Source organism: Salmo salar, unplaced genomic scaffold (assembly GCF_905237065.1).
Source record: "Salmo salar unplaced genomic scaffold, Ssal_v3.1, whole genome shotgun sequence".
NCBI classification, from domain to species: domain Eukaryota; kingdom Metazoa; phylum Chordata; class Actinopteri; order Salmoniformes; family Salmonidae; genus Salmo; species Salmo salar.
The window spans coordinates 105,001-129,020 of record NW_025548802.1 but is presented as its reverse complement, the minus strand read 5'-3'; the positions used below and the strand labels follow the sequence as shown (position 1 = coordinate 129,020).

Genomic DNA, 24,020 nt, shown 5'->3' with positions numbered 1-24,020 from the left:
CCTGACCAAACAACAATAAGAAATAACCCTTATACTGGTCGGGACATGACAACGTGCCTCCGATGCTTATGGGGATATCATTGTTTACTTTCTTTGACATTCAGAGACCAAGCTACAACCTTCTATAACCGAGACGACAAAAAATGGACTTTGCTTTGGAAGTAATGTAATTCTGTCACAATCAATTTATTAAGTTATTTATTAAGTTATTTATTAATTTATATATTGTATGTTAAATAGAAGATGTTTAAACCCAGACAGCTTTTAGAGAAACACTTGGGACCTTCTCTCGCTGGGTTAAACCACAGAAGAAGAGTAGCCAGCAGTTATAGTTTCCATTTTTCTCGCGTCGGTAGGCCTACTCTGTCCGGGGTGGGAAGGTAAGCCTAACTTTTGAAAGTACCATGTTCAGATTCCTAATGACGTCTCAGATGTAATTGTTTCCAAACAGGAACAGTTTCATTGCAAACGAGACACCCTGATTGGGCATTGGAGAAATATGACAAGATGAACACTCTGTCCATTCTTAGCCTGTAATTTCAGAAATGTGTGGCAATCTTCTGGCCCGCAGCCCTAGGCACTATCAAAATTCCTGGGCTGCCATGTAATGCTTCCAGGGACGAAGAGCAGTTTGTAAAACTGCATATCTAAGTCTCTGGCCTGTCCAAGAAGTGAGGGTAAATGGGGGAACATGTTCTCTGCTATCCACTTTATGTTTTATTTATTATTTTGGATATAGGCAAGGGTCTTTTTCAAGTGTTCAGGGTCAAAAATATTTTTTGCTGAGAGAGGTCTGATTTTCTGCATGTAATCCTTATTATAAACAACTTCCTTAGAGGAGCATGGGGCTGTTTCAAACCCAGAAGAGACACAACTTTATAGCGAACACAGCAGCACTAGATTATGGTTTTAGACCAATGATGTACTGTAACCAGTGAACACAGCAGGGTTAGATTATGGTTTTAGACCAATGATGTACTGTAACCAGTGAACACAGCAGGGTTAGATTACGGTCTTAGACCAGTGATGTACTGTAACCAGTGAACACAGCAGGGTTAGATTACGGTCTTAGACCAGTGATGTACTGTAACCAGTGAACACAGCAGGGTTAGATTATGGTCTTAGACCAGTGATGTACTGTAACCAGTGAACACAGCAGGGTTAGATTACGGTCTTAGACCAGTGATGTACTGTAACCAGTGAACACAGCAGGGTTAGATTATGGTATTACACCAGTGATGTACTGTAACCAGTGAACACAGCAGGGTTAGATTACGGTTTTAGACCAGTGATGTACTGTAACCAGTGAACACAGCAGGGTTAGATTACGGTTTTAGACCAGTGATGTACTGTAACCAGTGAACACAGCAGGGTTAGATTACGGTCTTAGACCAATGATGTACTGTAACCAGTGAACACAGCAGGGTTAGATTATGGTATTAGACCAGTGATGTACTGTAACCAGTGAACACAGCAGGGTTAGATTATGGTATTAGACCAATGATGTACTGTAACCAGTGAACACAGCAGGGTTAGATTATGGTTTTAGACCAGTGATGTACTGTAACCAGTAAACACAGCAGGGTTAGATTACGGTCTTAGACCAATGATGTACTGTAACCAGTGAACACAGCAGGGTTAGATTATGGTCTTAGACCAATGATGTACTGTAACCAGTGAACACAGAAGGGTTAGATTATGGTTTTAGACCAGTGATGTACTGTAACCAGTGAACACAGCAGGGTTAGATTATGGTATTAGACCAATGATGTACTGTAACCAGTGAACACAGCAGGGTTAGATTATGGTATTAGACCAGTGATGTACTGTAACCAGTGAACACAGCAGGGTTAGATTACGGTCTTAGACCAATGATGTACTGTAACCAGTGAACACAGCAGGGTTAGATTACAGTCTTAGACCAATGATGTACTGTAACCAGTGAACACAGCAGGGTTAGATTATGGTTTTAGACCATTGATGTACTGTAACCAGTGAACACAGCAGGGTTAGATTACGGTTTTAGACCAGTGATGTACTGTAACCAGTGAACACAGCAGGGTTAGATTACGGTTTTAGACCAATGATGTACTGTAACCAGTGAACACAGCAGGGTTAGATTACAGTCTTAGACCAATGATGTACTGTAACCAGTGAACACAGCAGGGTTAGATTATGGTTTTAGACCATTGATGTACTGTAACCAGTGAACACAGCAGGGTTAGATTACGGTTTTAGACCAGTGATGTACTGTAACCAGTGAACACAGCAGGGTTAGATTACGGTATTAGACCAATGATGTACTGTAACCAGTGAACACAGCAGGGTTAGATTACGGTCTTAGACCAATGATGTACTGTAACCAGTGAACACAGCAGGGTTAGATTACGGTATTACACCAGTGATGTACTGTAACCAGTGAACACAGCAGGGTTAGATTACGGTTTTAGACCAGTGATGTACTGTAACCAGTGAACACAGCAGGGTTAGATTACGGTTTTAGACCAGTGATGTACTGTAACCAGTGAACACAGCAGGGTTAGATTACAGTCTTAGACCAATGATGTACTGTAACCAGTGAACACAGCAGGGTTAGATTACGGTTTTAGACCAGTGATGTACTGTAAACAGTGAACACAGCAGGGTTAGATTACGGTCTTAGACCAGTGATGTACTGTAACCAGTGAACACAGCAGGGTTAGATTACGGTTTTAGACCAGTGATGTACTGTAACCAGTGAACACAGCAGGGTTAGATTACGGTTTTAGACCAGTGATGTACTGTAACCAGTGAACACAGCAGGGTTAGATTACGGTCTTAGACCAATGATGTACTGTAACCAGTGAACACAGCAGGGTTAGATTACGGTTTTAGACCAATGATGTACTGTAACCAGTGAACACAGCAGGGTTAGATTACAGTCTTAGACCAATGATGTACTGTAACCAGTGAACACAGCAGGGTTAGATTACGGTTTTAGACCAGTGATGTACTGTAACCAGTGAACACAGCAGGGTTAGATTACAGTTTTAGACCAGTGATGTACTGTAACCAGTGAACACAGCAGGGTTAGATTACGGTTTTATACCAGTGATGTACTGTAACCAGTGAACACAGCAGGGTTAGATTACGGTCTTAGACCAATGATGTACTGTAACCAGTGAACACAGCAGGGTTAGATTATGGTATTAGACCAGTGATGTACTGTAACCAGTGAACACAGCAGGGTTAGATTACGGTTTTAGACCAGTGATGTACTGTAACCAGTGAACACAGCAGGGTTAGATTACAGTCTTAGACCAATGATGTACTGTAACCAGTGAACACAGCAGGGTTAGATTACGGTCTTAGACCAATGATGTACTGTAACCAGTGAACACAGCAGGGTTAGATTATGGTATTAGACCAATGATGTACTGTAACCAGTGAACACAGCAGGGTTAGATTACGGTCTTAGACCAATGATGTACTGTAACCAGTGAACTCAGAAGGGTTAGATTACGGTTTTAGACCAATGATGTACTGTAACCAGTGAACTTGAAACTGCACTTATGTACTTTGTGTAGTTTATTTAATGATCTGGAGGATTATGGTTTCGGTTTCTCTCTCTCTCTCTCCCTGCCTTAGATACTGTGTCAGTATCAGTATATGAAGTCAGTGGGTCCTTATTCCTTATATAGGGTCCTATTCCTTATATAGTAGTGCACTTTATAGGGAATAGGGTGCCATTTGGGATGCACAGGTTGCTGTCCTTGGTGCTTTGTCTCACGGAGGAAACCTTCACCAGGAGGGACAAGGAAGGGAAGGTGAAGAGAAGGGATAGGGAAGTCAGTTTGGTTTTAGATTATTTTCCCTCTGAGTGACTTCACCAGCCCTGACTAGCCTGCACCCACGTCACATGATCACCCCAAAATGTCTCCACCTGTTCTATGCTTTGCTTTATGTTTTAAATCATAAATTATAAACAATCATTTTAAATCATAAATTAGTACTTTCTGGAATCTGGTGTTGCCTCAATATTCATGTCAGAGTACAGTAAGTGTCAGGAAAAGTTCAAAGTGGTAAGCTACTGTACAGACTGTAATGTGTTTCATTCTCAACCCTCAACTCATCACCAATGGACCCCCAATTTGTAGATGTGAAGTCTTAAAGAAGTGATGTGCTGCAGAGTGTGAGGACATTCTCTCTTTGTGTCTCAAAATGGCACCCCAGTATAAACGCAATACAAAGACCAAAGACATAGACCTATGGTCAAAAGAAGTGCACTACATAGGGAATAGGGTGTCATTAGAGACGTAGTGTCTGTCTCTTTAGATTGTGTTTGTCTCCAGACAGGCCTAAGGAGAAGCTCCACAGGGAGGGAGAGTGTGTACAGGGAGATACTTCACATGAAGGTCCTGTAGAGACTCCCATCCACAGTGAAAGATGGGTGTGCTTGGATTTATGTACTGTAGCCTGTCACTTTTGGGCCTGTTTCTACTGTTGAACTCTGTAAAGATATTCTCTGCTACTTTTTAATACTTTTAGCCAGTAGTTCTGAAAGTAGTGCCCACGAGACATAAATCATCTCTGAAAATGGTGTACTACATCACAAATGTGCAGATATGTGCACCATGTCATTGTTTTCTCTCTCCAGTCTACTGTGTGTGCATCTTGCTAGCTGTCACTTAAATGCCGAGGGCTGGAGCTCATTGGCTGAAACTCAAATTGCTAGGAGGCTGGCTCACATGTGGGTAAATGTAGTGAAAATGACGCCTGCACAGCCTCCACAAAATGTCACTTTCAAACTATGGATTTGTGGCTAATTGACCCTAAAACATTCATTTTGCTCATAGATTATGCATGTATGAGCTACAAATTGACACATCCAGCCCAAAGCGGGAGGTTAAAAAATGCTTAGTAGTTGTAACAGTACCGCAGCATGTCTTTAACTGAGATGTAATTATTCACTGGAGAAAAGATACAGTCTCACATTCACTCCAGTACTAACTGTTGAGGAATGGCTTGGCTTATCTAGACTCATGGAATTGCAGGGATGAACACTTACGTAATTTTAGGAACATGTATCCAAGATGGAATTTTTACACCCAAATATGTTCACACAGAAATCTATTTTAACTCCCTAATCTGATATTTGATTCAATCATCCTCACTGCCATTTTAACACACAGTTATGGTATAGGCTAAATATACAAAACAGTATGAACACCTGCTCTTCCCATAACATAGACTGACCAGGTGAATCCAGGTGAAAGCCATGATCCCTTATGGATGTCACTTGTTAAATCCACTTCAATCAGTGTAGATGAAGAGGAGGAGACAAGTTAAATATGGATTTTTAAGCCTTGAGACAATTGAGACATGGATTGTGTACCGTATGTGTGCCATTCAGAGGGTAAATGGGCAAGACAAAATATATATGTGCCATTGAACGGGGTATGGTAGTACAGTAGGTGCCAGGTGCACTGGTTTGTGTCAAGAACTACAACGCTGCTGGGTTTTTCCACACTCAACAGTTTCCCAACAGTATCAAGAATCGTTCACCACCCAAAGGACATTCAGCCAAACAAACTACTGGGTGGGTAGTGTTTCCTCAGGCAAACTATCGGGTGGGTAGTGTTTCCTCAGACAAACTATCGGGTGGGTAGTGTTTCCTCAGACAAACTATCGGGTGGGTAGTGTTTCCTCAGACAAACTATCAGGTGGGTAGTGTTTCCTCAGACAAACTATCGGGTGGGTAGTGTTTCCTCAGACAAACTATCAGGTGGGTAGTGTTTCCTCAAACAAACTATCGGGTGGGTAGTGTTTCCTCAGACAAACTATCGGGTGGGTAGTGTTTCCTCAGACAAACTATCAGGTGGGTAGTGTTTCCTCAGACAAACTATGTGGGAAGCAATGAAGTCAACATGGGCCAGCATCCCTGTGGAACGCTTTCGACACCGTGTAGAGTCCATGCCCCGATGAATTGAGGCTGTTCTGAGGGCACAACTCAATATTAGGAAGGTGTTCTTAATGTTTTGTATACTAAGTGTACTTTTGGTAATTGATTAAGTCAGCACATGTTCTACCACATCTAAGACATACAAGTTAGACTGTGTAAATTAAGAGGGTAGTTATGACATCCTTGTGGCTCTATAGTTAGACTGTGTTAATTAAGAGGGTAATTATAATATCCTTGTGGCACTATAGTTAGACTGTGTTAATTAAGAGGGTAGTTATGACATCCTTGTGGCTCTATAGTTAGACTGTGTTAATTAAGAGGGTAATTATAATATCCTTGTGGCTCTATAGTTAGACTGTGTTAATTAAGAGGGTAGTTATGATATCCTTGTGGCTCTATAGTTAGACTGTGTTAATTAAGAGGGTAGTTATGACATCCTTGTGGCTCTATAGTTAGACTGTGTTAATTAAGAGGGTAATTATAATATCCTTGTGGCTCTATAGTTAGACTGTGTTAATTAAGAGGGTAATTATAATATCCTTGTGGCTCTATAGTTAGACTGTGTTAATTAAGAGGGTAGTTATGATATCCTTGTGGCTCTATAGTTAGACTGTGTTAATTAAGAGGGTAGTAATGATATCCTTGTGGCTCTATAGTTAGACTTGGTAAGGATCCAACCCTTTTTTTCAATCTTCGCCTAAAATGACATACACAAATCTAACTGCCTGTAGCTCAGGCCCTGAAGCAAGGATATGCATATATCCATATTTAAAAGGAAACACTTTGAAGTTTGTGTAAATGTGAAATTAATGAGGAGAATATAACACAATAGATCTGGTGAAGGTAATACAAAGATTTTTTTGTTGTACCATCATCTTTGAAATGCAAGAAAAAGGCCATAATGTATTATTTCAGCCCAAGCGTAATTTAGAATTTGGCCACTAGATGGCAGCAGTGTATGTGGAAAGTGTAAGACTGATCCAATGAACCATTGTATATCTGTTCAAAATGTTGTAACAAGACTGCCCAAATGTGCCTAACTGGTTAATTAATACATTTTCAAGTTCATAACTGTGCACTCTCCTCAAACAATAGCATGGTATTCTTTCACTGTAATAGCTACTGTAAATTTGACAGTGCAGTTAGATTAACAAGAATGTGAGCTTTCTGCCCATATCAGATATGTCTATGTCCTGGGATTTTTTTGTTGTTACTTTCAACCCCATTCTAATCACATTAGCCTACGTTAGCTCAACCGATCCCGGGACACCGATCCCGTAGAGGTTAATTAAGAGGTAGTAAGCATATCCTTGTGGCTCTATAGTTAGACTGTGTTTATTAAAATGATAGTAATGATATCCTAGTGGCTCTATAGTTAGACTGGTCAAAATGAGTGCACTATGTAGGGAATAGGGTGCCATTTGAGACACAGAGCTCTGCATTTGCATGAATACCTGGGGGATGTGGCATAGTCTTTTCATCATCCTCCACTGAGTCTGCTCCCAGACTACTCCTCCTCTTCCTCCGCTGAGTCTGCTCCCAGACTACTCCTCCTCTTCCTCCACTGAGTCTGCTCCCAGACTACCTACAACATTGTAGAACATTGTTTTACTGAGGAAACACTTGATGAGCAAAGTGTTTCCTCAGACAAACTATCGGGTGGGTAGTGTTTCCTCAGACAAATTATCGGGTGGGTAGTGTTTCCTCAGACAAACTATCAGGTGGGTAGTGTTTCCTCAGACAAACTATCAGGTGGGTAGTGTTTCCTCAGACAAACTATCAGGTGGGTAGTGTTTCCTCAGACAAACTATCGGGTGGGTAGTTTTTCCCATAGCACTAGATCTTGCTGAGAGACTCAGAGAGCCCTTAACAGTTTAATTCACATAAACCCACTTGTTTTTGTCACAAATAATATGAATTATGTAATAACATAATGCCTTGTCAAAACTGTGGTAAACACACCTTTCTTGACTCATAGTGAGACCAGTACACTTAGCATGCATCAGATGTTATCCTCTGCTTTAGTAATGTTGTCATTTTATGGGATTTTAGCAATTTATCTGCTTATGACAATAGCCATTTGTTACTCTCAGCAACCGGTGATGCAGCCAACCCGACACACACCATCACCTTTGGCATAAAGGGCCACAACAGCAAGCCAATACCTATGGGGATGTAGGAGTATTGACAGGTGTCTGCTGCTTGAGGATCCCTAAACACCCCCGTTCCCCTTCCATTCCCCTTGGTTACTCCGGCCTGACTGTGGTGACAGCGTATCTGCCTTCCCATCTGTATCAGATGCATTTGTATTCATTGTGCAGCTGACGTTCCTCCTCAGCCCATAACCGCTGAGGGACAGCCCTTCTAAAGACTAGCTGATCTGTCTGGTTAAGAAGGAGACTTTAAACCAAGGCTCTAGCGATGAAGTCCTTGTTTTGTTCCTCCAGTAAAAAACAGATAGATGAATGTTTCAAGTTTTTATTTGTCACAAGCACCAGTTCAGGGAAATGCTTAACTTGCAAGTCCTGCAGTATTCAAAATCAAAATAGTATAACTAACAAAAAATATACAGTATCACATTTTTTTAAAACATGAGAAATAAGAGAAGAGATGAATGTGCTGTGTAGTCTATCTATGTGTGCGTCCCAAATGGCACCCTACTCCATATACATAGCACTATGGACCCTGATCAAAAGTAGTGCACTACATAGGGAATAGGGTACAATTTGAGACGCAGCCTATAAATGTAGTAGAAATGGCCAGTTATGGATTCTCAAAGAGAAGGATGGGAGGACACCTGCCAATTCCTCGTGGCTTTGGAAGAACAAAAAAGGAACATGTCCTCATGGAACTCAACTGAAGCTCACATGGTGGAGGATACAGGGAGGATACCCCTTCCCATACTGGAGACCAGAGAAGAGAAGAGGGGTATTTCTCATTTAGCTTTTGTGTGCATCAGCAGTTTCTTTTCCTGTACAGTTGAAGGGTTTTGCTAAGACCCAGTCAACTATCACAGTACAGTTGAAGGGCTTTGCTAAGACCCAGTCAAGCAACACATTGCTGACAGAGTAAAAAAAATATTAGAGCGATAGATAAAGCGTTCATACTGAGAATGAATGTCCTTGTTTTAGCCTGCTCTAGCACACATCATACTGAGAATGAATGTCCTTGTTTTAGCCTGCTCTAGCACATATCATACTGAGAATGAATGTCCTTGTTTTAGCCTGCTCTAGCACATATGTGCGCGTCAGTCTATATGTAATTACATAGGGCTCCAGACAAGCTTAATTTGAGCAGTTAATATCTGATTTGACATGTCCATGAATCTGAGACTAGGGGCTCTATTCAATCATAAAGCTGAAGGATTAAGGATTCCGCAATAGAAAACGTTAAGGTAATTTCCTATTCACTATTGAATTTCCATTTAACCTGAATGCAGCCTCCGCTAAAAAGTGTGAGCGTTGCCTTTCAATTTCATTCACGCTCTAAAGCTGAAGTTCAGCGATGCGGATTGAATAGAGCCCTATATAATTATATAATGTCTGGTAATAGGAGCAGTAACCAAGGACATTCAAATTAAGTTTATTAAGAAATGTCACGGTCTTTTAAAAAGGGAAATATGTCCATATATCCTACCACACTCTACCGAGGAGCACGTGTTTCTCTGTTCCCGCTACGATCAAACTATCATCTGTCCTGTCACTTTTGGTTTTCAAATGTCCTATGTACAGTTAATTTGGAAAGTATTCAGACTTTTCCACGTTTTGTTACCTTACAGCCTTATTATAAAATTATTTATTCATCAATCTACACACAATACCCGATAATGACAAAACGAAAAGAGGTTTTTAGACATTTTTGCAAACATATTGAAAGTAAAAAAACGAAAATATCTTATTTACATAAGTATTCAGACCCTTTGTTATGAGACTCGATATTGAACTCAGGTGCATCCTGTTTCCATTGATCATCCCTGAGAAGTTTTTACAACTTGATTGGAGTCCACCTGTGATGAATTCAATTGATTGAACATGATTTGGAAAGGCACACACCTGTCTATATAAGGTCCCACAGTGGACAGTGCATGTCAGAGCAAAAATCAAACCATGAGGTCGAAGGAATTGTCCGTAGAGCTCTAAGACAGGATTGTGTCGAGGCACAGATCTGGGGAAGGGTACCAAAACATTTCTGCAGCATTGAAAGTCCCCAAGAACACAGTGGCCTCCATCATTGTTAAATGGAAGAAGTTTGAATCACCAAGACTCTTCCAAGAGCTGGCTGCCCGGCCAAACTGAGCAATCTGGGGAGAAGGGAATTGGTCAGGGAGGTGACCAAGAACCCGATGGTCACTCTGACACAGCTCCAGAGTTCCTCTGTGGAGATGGGAGAACTTTCCAGAAGGACAACCATCCCTGCAGCACTCCACCAATCAGACCTTTATGGTAGAGTGGCCAAACAGAAGCCACTCCTCAGTAAAAAGCACTTGACAGCACGCTTGGATTTTGCCAAAAGACACCAAAAGACTCTTAGACCATTAGAAACAAGATTTTCTGGTCTGATGAAAACAAGATAGAACTCTTTGGCCTGAATGCCAAGCATCATGTCTGGAGGAAACCTGACACCATCCCTACGATGAAGCATGGTGGTGGCAGCACCATGATTTGGGGATGTTTTTCAGCGGCAGGGACTGGGAGACTAGTCAGGATCGAGGGAAAGATGAACGGAGCAAAGTACAGAGAGCTCTTTGATGAAAACTTGCTCCAGAGTGCCCAGGACCTCAGACTGGGGCGAAGGTTCACCTTCCAACAGGACAACGACCCTATGCACACAGCCAAGACAAGGCAGGAGTGGCTTCGTGACAAGTCTCTGAATGTCCTTGAGTGACCGAGGCAGAGCCCGGACTGGAACCCGATCAAACATCTCTGGAGAGACTTGCAGTTCAACACAAGAAAGACCATGACTGCGTCCCAAATGGCACCCTGTTGCCTGTATAGTACATACCCACCAACAGCTGGGATAGGGCCTTGTCAACAGCTACATCTTTTGGACTGAGTGGATGGTAGAAAACCAAGGAGGCTAAGAAGACTCGAGGGGGAATCTCTCTGATGTGGTCTATGCTTTGGTTTGTTCACATTAGGAATGAGAGCGCACCTGGCATTGCCCAGTTGACAGGACCCACATCTCCCTTTTGTCTGGTACTGTACAGTCAGTGGGTGGTGGTGGTCAGCTATTCAGACCAGGAATAGACTGTGCTGATACCAGAGAATTGTTTGTTTAATACACACCCTAGGTTGTGTAGCACAGCCAACAGAGGCAGAGATATCAGTACACTACTGTAGCTCAATGCATGACATCTATAATGTCAAGGCTTGGTTGTTTAGATTCATGACCTCATTGACTTACTATGTGTTTCCGTTCATCACACAAAATGTAAGCATGTTTGAGACAGGGTTGAGAGGTTTTCTATAATAAGAGGAAGAGGGGTCAAATGATATATAGACCATAGTGGTAAATGCATAATGTACGGTAGTTAAAGCCCTGGCTTTCTTCAGCAGACGTTACCTTCGTCCCAAATGGCACCCTGTTTCCGATATAGTACACTTCTTTTAACCATAGACCTATGTGCTCTTGTCAAAAGTAGTGCACTACATAGGAAATATGGAGCCCTTTGGGATGTAAACCTTATCAACTATTATTATTAAGTGGATTAGAGAGGAGAAGGTCACAAAGGTCATTCATTGTATGATTATAATTTCTGCCCAGAAAATACATGTTTAATTGGACAAAGTGCATTAAAGAGGAAATGTAATTCTGGAGAAATAGGATTTCCTATTTATTTTTTGCATAGTTTCCTTATCAAAATATTCCACATAGCAGCAGTACAGATGAAGGATCTTAATTTGAGCCAGTTTGCTACAGCAGGAAAATAATCCTGCAGCAACAGAAAATGTGAATTATTATGTGGATTATAATGAATTAACATTTTTGTAGGGGTTGATACATTTTTCGTAAGGGAAAATCAAGTGAAAGAAGCTTTTTTAACCTCAAATACACTATATGTTTAGTTCTCCTGCAACAGAGTGATCAAATTAAGATCCTACATCTGTATGTCATAGAGTGTGAGTGATATTGTAATTGGCTTATATGATTATTATGTGGGCACTAAAGAAGTGACCCATCTTCTTCGGGATCGGTGTCCCTTCCACGGGACGGTTGAGCTAACATAGGCTAATGCGATTAGCATGAGGTTGTAAGTAACAAGATCATTTCTCAGGACATAGACATATCCGATATTGGCAGAAAGCTTAAATTCTTGTTAATCTAACTGCAGTGTCTAATTTACAGTAGCTATTACAGTGAAGGAATACCATGCTATTGTTTGAGGAGAGTGCCTAATTTTGAACATCAAAAGTTATTAATAAACAAATTAGGCACATTTGGGCAGTCTTGATAAAAAATTTGAACAGAAATGCAATGGTTCATTGGATCAGCCTAAAACGTTGCGCATACACTGCTGCCATCTAGTGGCCAAATTCTAAATTGCACCTGGGCTGGAATAATACGTTATGGCCTTTCTCTTGCATTTCAAAGATGATGGTACAAAAAATACAAAAGAACGGTTGGTTTTTTTCTTTGTATTATTTTTTTATCAGATCTATTGTGTTATATTCTCCTACATCCCTTTCACATTTCCACAAACTTCAAAGGGTTTCCTTTCAAATGGTACCATGTAACGGCTTGTCTGTTGTGTGGCGGAAAGAAGCGCAGGAAGCAGCGAACACTGTGTGGTAATTTTAATAAACCACAAGCACAAAATAAAAGGTTTCCCAACAACAGGGAAAATTCACTCGACAAGCACAGTCGAACAAAACGCAGTCGACACACAGAAAGACAATCCCGCACAATAGGGAGCGGGCCAGCTGAACTAAATAGCCCTCTTAATGACTAACTCAGGGCAGGTGAGAAAACATAAAAAAAAGGGAAAAACAAAAAGGGAATCGGTGGTAGCTAATAGGCCGGTGACGACGACCGCCGAGCGCCACCCGAGCAGGAGGGGGCGCCACCGTCGGTAGGAATCGTGACATACCACGAATATGCATATCCTTGCTTCAGGGCCTGAGCTACAGGCAGTTGGATTTGGGTATGTAATTTTAGGCGAAAATGTGAAAAAAAGTGGCGGATCCTGTAAAGATTCTAAGGCAATATTTTTTTTTAATCTATTTACAAATGAGACCTACCCAGCCATCATCACATGCATCCCGAAGGGGTTCTGTAGGAGCTAGGGTGTGTAAAGGACTTTCAATGTCCCTTAGACCCAACTCTTCAGTCTGGCCCACCTATTCAATAACAGAAAGTACAGAACGGAGCAAGGAGAGGACGAGCACAACAGCAGACCAACCTGTGACAGACCACTCTGTGACAGACCACCCTGTGACAGCAGCACTGAATGTTCTTCTGAAAATATCTAACATCTAAAATATCTTGTTGTGTCGGTCATTGTTGGAAAGTGAACCCAGATTCTTCCACTGTGTTTACCTCTGTGTTCTCTCACGGGGTCCACCCCCCACCTCCCCTGTCTACCACACCCCCAGTGTTCACCCACCCAGGCCCAGCCCACCTCAGCCAGCATGGACAGGGGGAGGTAGAGATAGTGGAACTTCCTCTGCAGGGGCTGGTCTTGAGTGCTTTACCAGATGTTTCCTGATCCCCTCTCTCCCCCTCTCTCTCGCCCTCTCTCCCTCCCTCCCTACCTCCCTCCCTCTCTTCCTTCCTTCCCTCCCTCCCTCCCCTCCCTCTCTCTTTCCCTCCCTCTCTCCCCTCCCTTCCTCCTTCCCCAGCAGTGAAAGGGAAGGGAAGGAGGGAGTAGCAGTCAGTCTCTCTCTCCCTCTGGATCTAGTCATATAGAACAGAGGCACCTGGAGTCCTTGCTGCTTCATAGCCCTCTCTATCCCTCTATTTCTGCATCTGCAGGCCAACCAGAGAGCCAGCCGGAGCTGTTGTTGGTGCTTCTACAGGGATCTGCTTTAGCTCAGTGAGAAGAGGCCGTAACTCACCTGCGCTCACAGACAAACAGCCAGACAACTAAACACACTCAAGGTTGCCCGGCCCATCCCCCTCACACACACCTTTGGAGTACACTGTGAGAGAGGAGGAGAGGAGTACACCGTGCTGGTTCTACTCTATAGTAATGTCGTGGGACTGTGGACTGAAGTACATGTTCTCTGTGTCCCCGGCGCTGCAGCCGGGGGTGGGGGGTGTGTGTGCCTTGCACGACAAGGAGGACCTGTCCCGTTTGGAGATGGTCCAGAGACTGGCCAAGGACGGATGCCGCTTCCTCCAGAACCACAACAACAGCAGCAAGGCCGCCCGGAGAGGACAGCAGAGGTGAGAGACAACATCACGCTGCATTCACAGAATATTAACACTGTGACAGAGCTGGAGAAATCATCACACTCTCAAACACTGTGACAGAGTTAGTCTAGAGAAATCAAAAGACACTCAAACACTGTGACAGAGTTAGTCTCGAGAAATCATCACACGCTCAAACACTGTGACAGAGTTAGTCTAGAGAAATCATCACACGCTCAAACACTGTGACAGAGTCTAGAGAAATCACCAGACACTCAAACACTGTAACAGAGTTAGTCTAGAGAAATCACCAGCCACTCAAACACTGTGACAGAGTTAGTCTAGAGAAATCACCAGACACTCAAACACTGTGACAGAGTTAGTCTAGAGAAATCAAAAGACACTCAAACACTGTGACAGAGTTAGTCTCGAGAAATCATCACACGCTCAAACACTGTGACAGAGTTAGTCTAGAGAAATCATCACACGCTCAAACACTGTGACAGAGTCTAGAGAAATCACCAGACACTCAAACACTGTGACAGAGTTAGTCTAGAGAAATCATCACACGCTCAAACACTGTGACAGAGTTAGTCTAGAGAAATCATCACACGCTCAAACACTTTGACAGTTAGTCTAGAAAAATCATCACACACTCTAACACTGTGACAGAGTTAGTCTAGAGAAATCATCACACGCTCAAACACTGTGACAGAGTTAGTCTAGAGAAATCATCACACGCTCAAACACTTTGACAGTTAGTCTAGAAAAATCATCACACACTCTAACACTGTGACAGAGTTAGTCTAGAGAAATCACCAGCCACTCAAACACTGTGACAGAGTTAGTCTCGAGAAATCACCAGCCACTCAAACACTGTGACAGAGTTAGTCTAGAGAAATCACCAGACACTCAAACACTGTAACAGAGTTAGTCTAGAGAAATCACCACATGCTCAAACACTGTGACAGAGTTAGTCTAGAGAAATCACCAGACACTCAAACACTGTGACAGAGTTAGTCTAGAGAAATCACCAGACACTCAAACACTGTGACAGAGTTAGTCTCGAGAAATCATCACACGCTCAAACACTGTGACAGAGTTAGTCTAGAGAAATCATCACACGCTCAAACACTGTGACAGAGTCTAGAGAAATCACCAGACACTCAAACACTGTAACAGAGTTAGTCTAGAGAAATCACCAGCCACTCAAACACTGTGACAGAGTTAGTCTAGAGAAATCACCAGACACTCAAACACTGTGACAGAGTTAGTCTAGAGAAATCAAAAGACACTCAAACACTGTGACAGAGTTAGTCTCGAGAAATCATCACACGCTCAAACACTGTGACAGAGTTAGTCTAGAGAAATCATCACACGCTCAAACACTGTGACAGAGTCTAGAGAAATCACCAGACACTCAAACACTGTGACAGAGTTAGTCTAGAGAAATCATCACACGCTCAAACACTGTGACAGAGTTAGTCTAGAGAAATCATCACACGCTCAAACACTTTGACAGTTAGTCTAGAAAAATCATCACACACTCTAACACTGTGACAGAGTTAGTCTAGAGAAATCATCACACGCTCAAACACTGTGACAGAGTTAGTCTAGAGAAATCATCACACGCTCAAACACTTTGACAGTTAGTCTAGAAAAATCATCACACACTCTAACACTGTGACAGAGTTAGTCTAGAGAAATCACCAGCCACTCAAACACTGTGACAGAGTTAGTCTCGAGAAATCACCAGCCACTCAAACACTGTGACAGAGTTAGTCTAGAGAAATCACCAGACACTCAAACACTGTAACAGAGTTAGTCTAGAGAAATCACCACATGCTCAAACACTGTGACAGAGTTAGTCTAGAGAAATCACCAGACACTCAAACACTGTGACAGAGTTAGTCTAGAGAAATCACCAGACACTCAAACACTGTAACAGAGTTAGTCTAGAGAAATCACCACATGCTCAAACACTGTGACAGAGTTAGTCTAGAGAAATCACCAGACACTCAAACACTGTGACAGAGTTAGTCTAGAGAAATCACCAGACACTCAAACACTGTAACAGAGTTAGTCTAGAGAAATCACCAGCCACTCAAACACTGTGACAGAGTTAGTCTAGAGAAATCACCAGACACTAAAACACTGTGACAGAGTTAGTCTAGAGAAATCACCAGACACTCAAACACTGTGACAGAGTTAGTCTCGAGAAATCATCACATGCTCAAACACTGTGACAGAGTTAGTCTAGAGAAATCACCAGACACTAAAACACTGTGACAGAGTTAGTCTAGAGAAATCACCAGACACTAAAACACTGTGACAGAGTTAGTCTAGAGAAATCACCAGACACTAAAACACTGTGACAGAGTTAGTCTAGAGAAATCATCACACGCTCTAACACTGTGACAGAGTTAGTCTCGAGAAATCACCAGACACTAAAACACTACAGTCTTAGAAAAAAGGGTTCCAAAAGGGTTCTTTGCGGAGGGATGGGGTTCTACCAAGAACCGTTTTGATCAGAAGAACTGTTTTGGAAAACCAGTGTTCTTTGTAAGGCAAAGGGTTCTACCTAGAACCTTTAACATCCTAAGAACCGTTTTTGGAAGAAAGGGTTCTTTGGAAGGCAAGTAGGGTTTTACATAGAACCAGATATAATATTTCCCAGCTCTATTGCAGGGAGATTTTCAGATGTTTGGTTTTACTGTAATATCTTTGTTTTGCATGTACATTTATTAATTTGGATTAACTTTATGCTACACAATGATAAATAACATATCCTTTCTGTTGGATTTATTGCACCCGTTACTGAAATGGTTGTTCCAGTTTAGATGAATGAGGTAACCTCAGTATTCAGTCTTCCCTATCCTGGCAGTCATTTTGAATACAGGTTGCAGGTGATTAACAATGTTGGATATCCTAACACTGTCTGGGTTCCAGTAGGAATTATCCTAACATCACTGTGTTAGGATATAACTAGGCCCTCAAATAAAGGCCTTATGATATATGTTATGTATTGTCAAAAATAATACAATTGTCTGGTTAAACCATTTATAGAGGATCCTAGGAAGAACCGTCCAAAGATAAAAGGGTTCTCTGAAAAACCCTTCATAAACGGTTCTAAGCAGAACCCTTCATAGAGGATTCTACCCAGCACTAAAAAAGGTTCCCATATGGGAACAAACCGAAGAACCCTGCATGGTTCTATTTAGCAGCTTTTTCTCTAAGAGTGTTCTGTATGACTGAACGAGGGGGAAGGAAAAGGCATGTGTGTACTGTAGCAAAACTAGTTATCAGTTTGAACAATACACAAAAGTGTCTGTTTTATGATTGTGAGCCGTCCTGAGATGACACATGTACATCATTCGACAAGTAATTTAGTCAGTGCATCTATTTCATATGAATGAAAGTAAAAGCATGTGGGGACAAAATGTTTTGGAGAGTGAGTATTCCTCATACAGAAGTTGTGACTATTGGCTTTGTTACTACTGTAATTCAATAATGTAGGAGATGAAAGCACAATCTTAATGAAGAAACATAGTCCCAGTTTATCTCACGCTAAATTGCACAAAGCATTATTTTATCAGGACAGTATCAGCTGCCTGATGCTGAGTGGGTGCATCAATAAGTCTCTAATTCAAATGATACTCTTATCTTGTATTCTAATTGTATCTATCCCAATTAGCATACTATTCTCTAACACACACAGTCCCACTACATTAGATACCATGTCTGACATTCTCTAACACACAGTCCCACTACATTAGATACCATGTCTGACATTCTCTAACACACAGTCCCACTACATTAGATACCATGTCTGACATTCTCTAACACACAGTCCCACTACATTAGTTACATTAGATGTCTGACATTCTCTAACACACAGTCCCACTACATTAGATACATTAGATGTCTGACATTCTCTAACACACAGTCCCACTACATTAGATACATTAGATGTCTGACATTCTCTAACACACAGTCCCACTACATTAGATACATTAGATGTCTGACATTCTCTAACACACAGTCCCACTACATTAGATACATTAGATGTCTGACATTCTCTAACACACAGTCCCACTACATTAGATACATTAGATGTCTGACATTCTCTAACACACAGTCCCACTACATTAGATACATTAGATGTCTGACATTCTCTAACACACAGTCCCACTACATTAGATACATTAGATGTCTGACATTCTCTAACACACAGTCCCACTACATTAGATACATTAGATGTCTGACATTCTCTAACACACAGTCCCACTACATTAGATACATTAGGTGTCTGACATTCTCTAACACACAGTCCCACTACATTAGATACATTAGATGTCTGACATTCTCTAACACATAGTCCCACTACATTAGATGTCTGACTCTGGGGCATACAGTTCCTGTACAGTACCGTGTGTGTGCTTGTATATGTATGTGTGTTGCATGTGTGTGTTGCATGAGTGTATGCTGTACTGTGTGTTGATTCATAATGCTTATAAGCACCACTCCCTCTATAAGCACCACTCCCTCTAGAGCACCACTCCCCTCTAGAGCACCACTCCTCTATAAGCACCACTCCCTCTATAAGCACCACTCCCTCTATAAGCACCACTCCCTCTATAAGCACCACTCCCTCTATAAGCACCACTCCCTCTATAAGCACCACTCCCCTCTATAAGCACCACTCCCTCTAGAGCACCGCTCCCTCTATAAGCACCACTCCCTCTATAAGCACCACTCCCTCTATAAGCACCACTCCCTCTATAAGCACCGCTCCCTTTAGAGCACCGCTCCCTCTAGAGCCCCACTCCCTCTAGAGCACCACTCCCTCTAGAGCACCGCTCCCTCTATAAGCACCAATCCCTCTAGAGCACCACTCCCTCTAGAACACCACTCTCTCTAGAGCACCACTCCCTCTAGAACACCAATCTCTCTAGAGCACCACTCCCTCTATAAGCACCACTCCCTCTATAAGCACCACTCCCTCTAGAGCACCACTCCCTCTATAAGCATCACTCCGTCTATAAGCATCACTCCCTCTAGATCACCTCTCCCTCTAGAGCACCACTCCCTCTAGATCACCTCTCCCTCTATAAGTACCACTCCCTCTAGAGCACCACTCCCTCTAGATCACCACTCCCTCTAGATCACTACTCCCTCTATACGCACCACTACCTCTAGAGCACCACTCCCTCTAGAGCACCACTCCCTCTAGAGCACCACTCCCTCTATAAGCACCACTGCCTCTAGAGCACCACTCCCTCTAGAGCACCACTCCCTCTAGAGCACCACTCCCTCTAGAGCACCACACTCCCTCTATAAGCACCACTCCCTCTAGAGCACCACTCCCTCTAGAGTACCACTCCCTCTAGAGTACCACTCCCTCTAGAGCACCACTACCTCTATAAGCACCACTACCTCTATAAGCACCACTCCCTCTAGATCACTACTCCCTCTATAAGCACCACTCCCTCTAGAGCACCACTCCCTCTAGAGCACCACTCCCTCTATAAGCACCACTCCCTCTATAAGCACCACTCCCTCTATAAGCACCACTCCCTCTAGAGCACCACTCCCTCTATAAGCACCACTCCCTCTATAAGCACCACTCCCTCTAGAGCACCGCTCCCTCTAGAGCACCGCTCCCTCTATAAGCACCACTCCCTCTATAAGCACCACTCCCTCTAGAGCACCGCTCCCTCTAGAGCCCCACTCCCTCTAGAGCACCACTCCCTCTAGAGCACCACTCCCTCTAGAGCACCGCTCCCTCTATAAGCACCAATCCCTCTAGAGCACCACTCCCTCTAGAACACCAATCTATCTAGAGCACCACTCCCTCTATAAGCACCACTCCCTCTAGAACACCAATCTCTCTAGAGCACCACTCCCTCTATAAGCACCACTCCCTCTATAAGCACCACTCCCTCTAGAGCACCACTCCCTCTATAAGCATCACTCCGTCTATAAGCATCACTCCGTCTAGAGCACCTCTCCCTCTAGAGCACCGCTCCCTCTAGAGCACCACTCCCTCTATAAGCACCACTACCTCTATAAGCACCACTCCCTCTAGAGCACCACTCCCTCTAGAGCACCACTCCCTCTAGAGCACCACTCCCTCTAGAGCCAACCATTCATCCAAATGATCTTAACTTGTCATCTGGTATTATTGGATGGCTCATATCCGGTAATGCCTCTGCCAGGAGGATCCCTCCAGGAACAGGGTTGGAGTGAAAACCTCCAGGAGGGTCTCTCTCCAGGAACAGGGTTAGGTGAAAACCTCCAGGAGGGTATCTCTCCAGGAACAGGGTTATAGTGAAAACCTCCAGGAGGGTATCTCTCCAGGAACAGGGTTATAGTGAAAACCTCCAGGAGGGTATCTCTCCAGGAACAGGGTTATAGTGAAAACCTCCAGGAGGGTCTCTCTCCAGGAACAGGGTTATAGTGAAAACCTCCAGGAGGGTCTCTCTCCAGGAACAGGGTTATAGTGAAAACCTCCAGGAGGGTATCTCTCCAGGAACAGGGTTATAGTGAAAACCTCCAGGAGGGTATCTCTCCAGGAACAGGGTTATAGTGAAAACCTCCAGGAGGGTATCTCTCCAGGAACAAGGTTATAGTGAAAACCTCCAGGAGGGTATCTCTCCAGGAACAGGGATGGAGAACCCTGCCCTAGTGAACCAAGCCTACTGCCTGCCCACTCACTTGTTATTCTGAGAACTAGAAGGATCTGTGAGGGGAGTATTATTAAGTCCTACGTAACACTCCATTCAGTTACCTTGGAATACACCTACTGTAAGAGCTATATGGTAATGATTGACAAACCTCTAGCTAGCTACTGTGACTGCCTTATTAACCTGTTAAAAACAAATGAGATTCATTTTGTTCCTAACAACCGTATACTTAGAACCACCATAACGTCAATACCGTTAACTGAATCCAATCTGTGCTTTATCAGTGTTATTGGGTGGTTAAGAGTGCTCACTCAATTTTGTGTCAAAATCCAACAGCCTATTGGAACGCTTGAGAGGAGGTGGTGTCCTGATTGGCTAGGTCGGTGTAGGGTGAAGTTGCCCCTAGATGCTGATCTCAGGAAAATGTAGCATTTTGCCCACTAATGGTTAAGGTCAGGACTGCGGGAGGGAAGCTGATCCTAGGTCTGTACCTAGAACCACCCTGGAGCGCTGAGTCCATGATGGCCTCAGTTCTTCCCTTCCTGCCTGGCCAGCTGTGTCTATCTGTGCAGCAGAACGGCACAACAACAATGGCAGGAAGAGCTGACGTAAGTTCCACAGGCCCCTGGCTGGCCCCACCGTGGGCTGGCCCCTCAGTCTCCCCACCATGCAAAGACATTGAGTTGGTTTCAGGGTGGATTTCAATGCTGCAGGTCCCTGACCTTTTCTCCAAAACACTGGAGATGAGTCCCAAACTGCACCTTTTTCCCTATATAGTGCATTACGATTGACCAGAGCCCTATGGACCCTGGTCAAAGTACTGTAGGTCACTATATAGGGATCCATTTGGGACTCAGCCTGGAGCAGGGTTGGTTACTGTTGCCCTGCCTGTCATAATTCACCACAATGAACGTGACTCTACTGTACACCGTAGCATGGCCTTAAATGCCATCTTAGATGTGATAACATCTCCTTGTCGTTGTGTGTTCTTTCAGTAAATGTCACCTTCTTAATCAATAGGACTAACTCTTCTACGTCAAGTGGGTGTCTCAAGTAGGTCTGTGCCCTCAAACCTATTTTTATTCTCAACCTTTTTAATATAGCCCACATCAAAAGAAAGGAGAACATGTTTTGTTGGTGGGATTTGAGTTGGTTTATAATAGATAAGATTGCAGGCAGGGCATGGCTTTGAAATATGAAGAGTTCCAGTTTAAAGGAAAGGAATTATGAAAAGACGCTACAGCACATACAGTATACAGTACTCTTTACAGTATACAGTACTCTCCGTAACATACACTGACCTCTACCCTCATGAAAACATCCTAGCAGTGTCCTACTAAACCTGGAAAGTGGTGCAGTTCTTGCTCTGATAGATGTTCTGTTTACATCGACCTGTTGGGGAGTTGAATTACTGTATATAGGAAGGAAGTCGGTTGGACTCTCAAGAAGCAGTGTCACTTGCCATGTCATCATAGTAATGCAAAATGCATCATCATGATGATGCTGTGGCAAGTGGGGCAGCAGGTAGCCTAGTGGTTAGAGCATTGGGCAAGTCACCGAAAGGTTGCAAGTTCGAATCCCTGAGCTGACAAATTAAAAATCTGTCATTCTGCACCTGAACAAGACAGTTAACCCACTGTTCCTAGGCTATCATTGAAAATAAGAATCCATTCTTAACTGAGTTGCCTAGTTAAACAAAGGTATGAAAAAGTGACATGTTGCTCCTTGAAAATCCTTCATCTTTACAGCTTGACTAATTCTTATGGAAAATACCACTCAAAAATATGTTTTTATTACAGGATCTGGCTTGAACGTAGTCTGAATGCTAAAGCAACATGTTCTGAAATGCAGTTAGAAAAACATTTCCTTCATGAAGAATAATAATGCATTCCATGTATTCTACACCTATTCTAGTCTGTTACCGTTGTAGTTCTATGCCTTGCATTTTCAGGGGCAGCTGTGTACTTATCTCTGTGCATACTCGTATTGCTCCCTCTAACGCCGTTGTAATCTATAGCACCTCCATAGAAAATGCACTTGCTGAGCATTTTTCATTCCTAGCCTACCAGGACAAATCCATTTTGAACACAGAGATAACTCTCCACAGTACAGTACATACAGTATCTTAGCACTAAAGCCAGTGTCCTACATGTTGTTGTGAATTGGTGATTTTTCAAGTCTGCCAGCACAGCATAATGTATGGTACTGATTATGAGACTTGTCTTCTTACTGGGAAGCCTGTGTTGATATGGAAGGTTATTGCTGCCAGGTCATAAATATTCCACAAGCTTATGTTTCCCTATCTTAGATAGCTGCTATGTTTTCCTAAAGGATTCTGTAACAGTGGATCAATGTTTTGATCGTCAGACAGTCTTCTTTGTTTTCTTGTTCATTTAAAAAAACATGTTTGTCCACTTGCAGAATAGAACAGTTTGAGATAATGTGCAGATGCCATGTTTATCTATTTTCATCACAGTGCCAATTCCTAGAGACGGACTGGAGGTTAACGGCCTAAGCAGGAATTTGAGTAACTCACTTCTGGATAGTAACCCAGACAGACTTGCGTCATATTACTTCAGTAAAAACCACATACTCTAACGATGTGCACCTTAAGGTCTTCTTCCACAGTCCTCGGATGTAAAGTCTTCTCAGTGAGAGAGAGAATTATATGTGTATCTGTGTTCTATCAAGACCCTGGAGGTCCTGCTGAGGACTTCATAGCGAACATGTTTGAGCTGCCTCAGCCGTGGTTACACAGAGAATGCCGACACTCAGCATCCCTTAAGCCTGCATGGTGCCTCTGGACGGGAAAATACCGTCTGGAGTGTTTCCATTTAGAAAGCTGTTACTACCCTGACTTAAAATGTTAAGTGGTATCAACCTATCACACGTACGTTTTGTCAGCTCAACTTGATTTCTTCGGATTTCACATAACTTAACATTTCTAAGCAGTCAATTTTGAAATTTGAAATAACTAAAGCAAGCCAACAGAGGGAGCTTTACTGGTTAGCCACAGTAGTGGGTTAGGAGTTCAGCCAAACTGG

The 24,020-nt window shown here is 42.9% G+C and overlaps 1 pseudogene; it reads left to right on the top strand.

Annotated features, from left to right (window-relative positions):
* The window catches only part of LOC123733306 (solute carrier family 40 member 1-like), a 38,795-nt pseudogene extending 24,818 nt beyond the window's left edge, over window positions 1-13,977 (top strand).
* The last annotated feature ends 10,043 nt before the right edge of the window (window positions 13,978-24,020 follow it).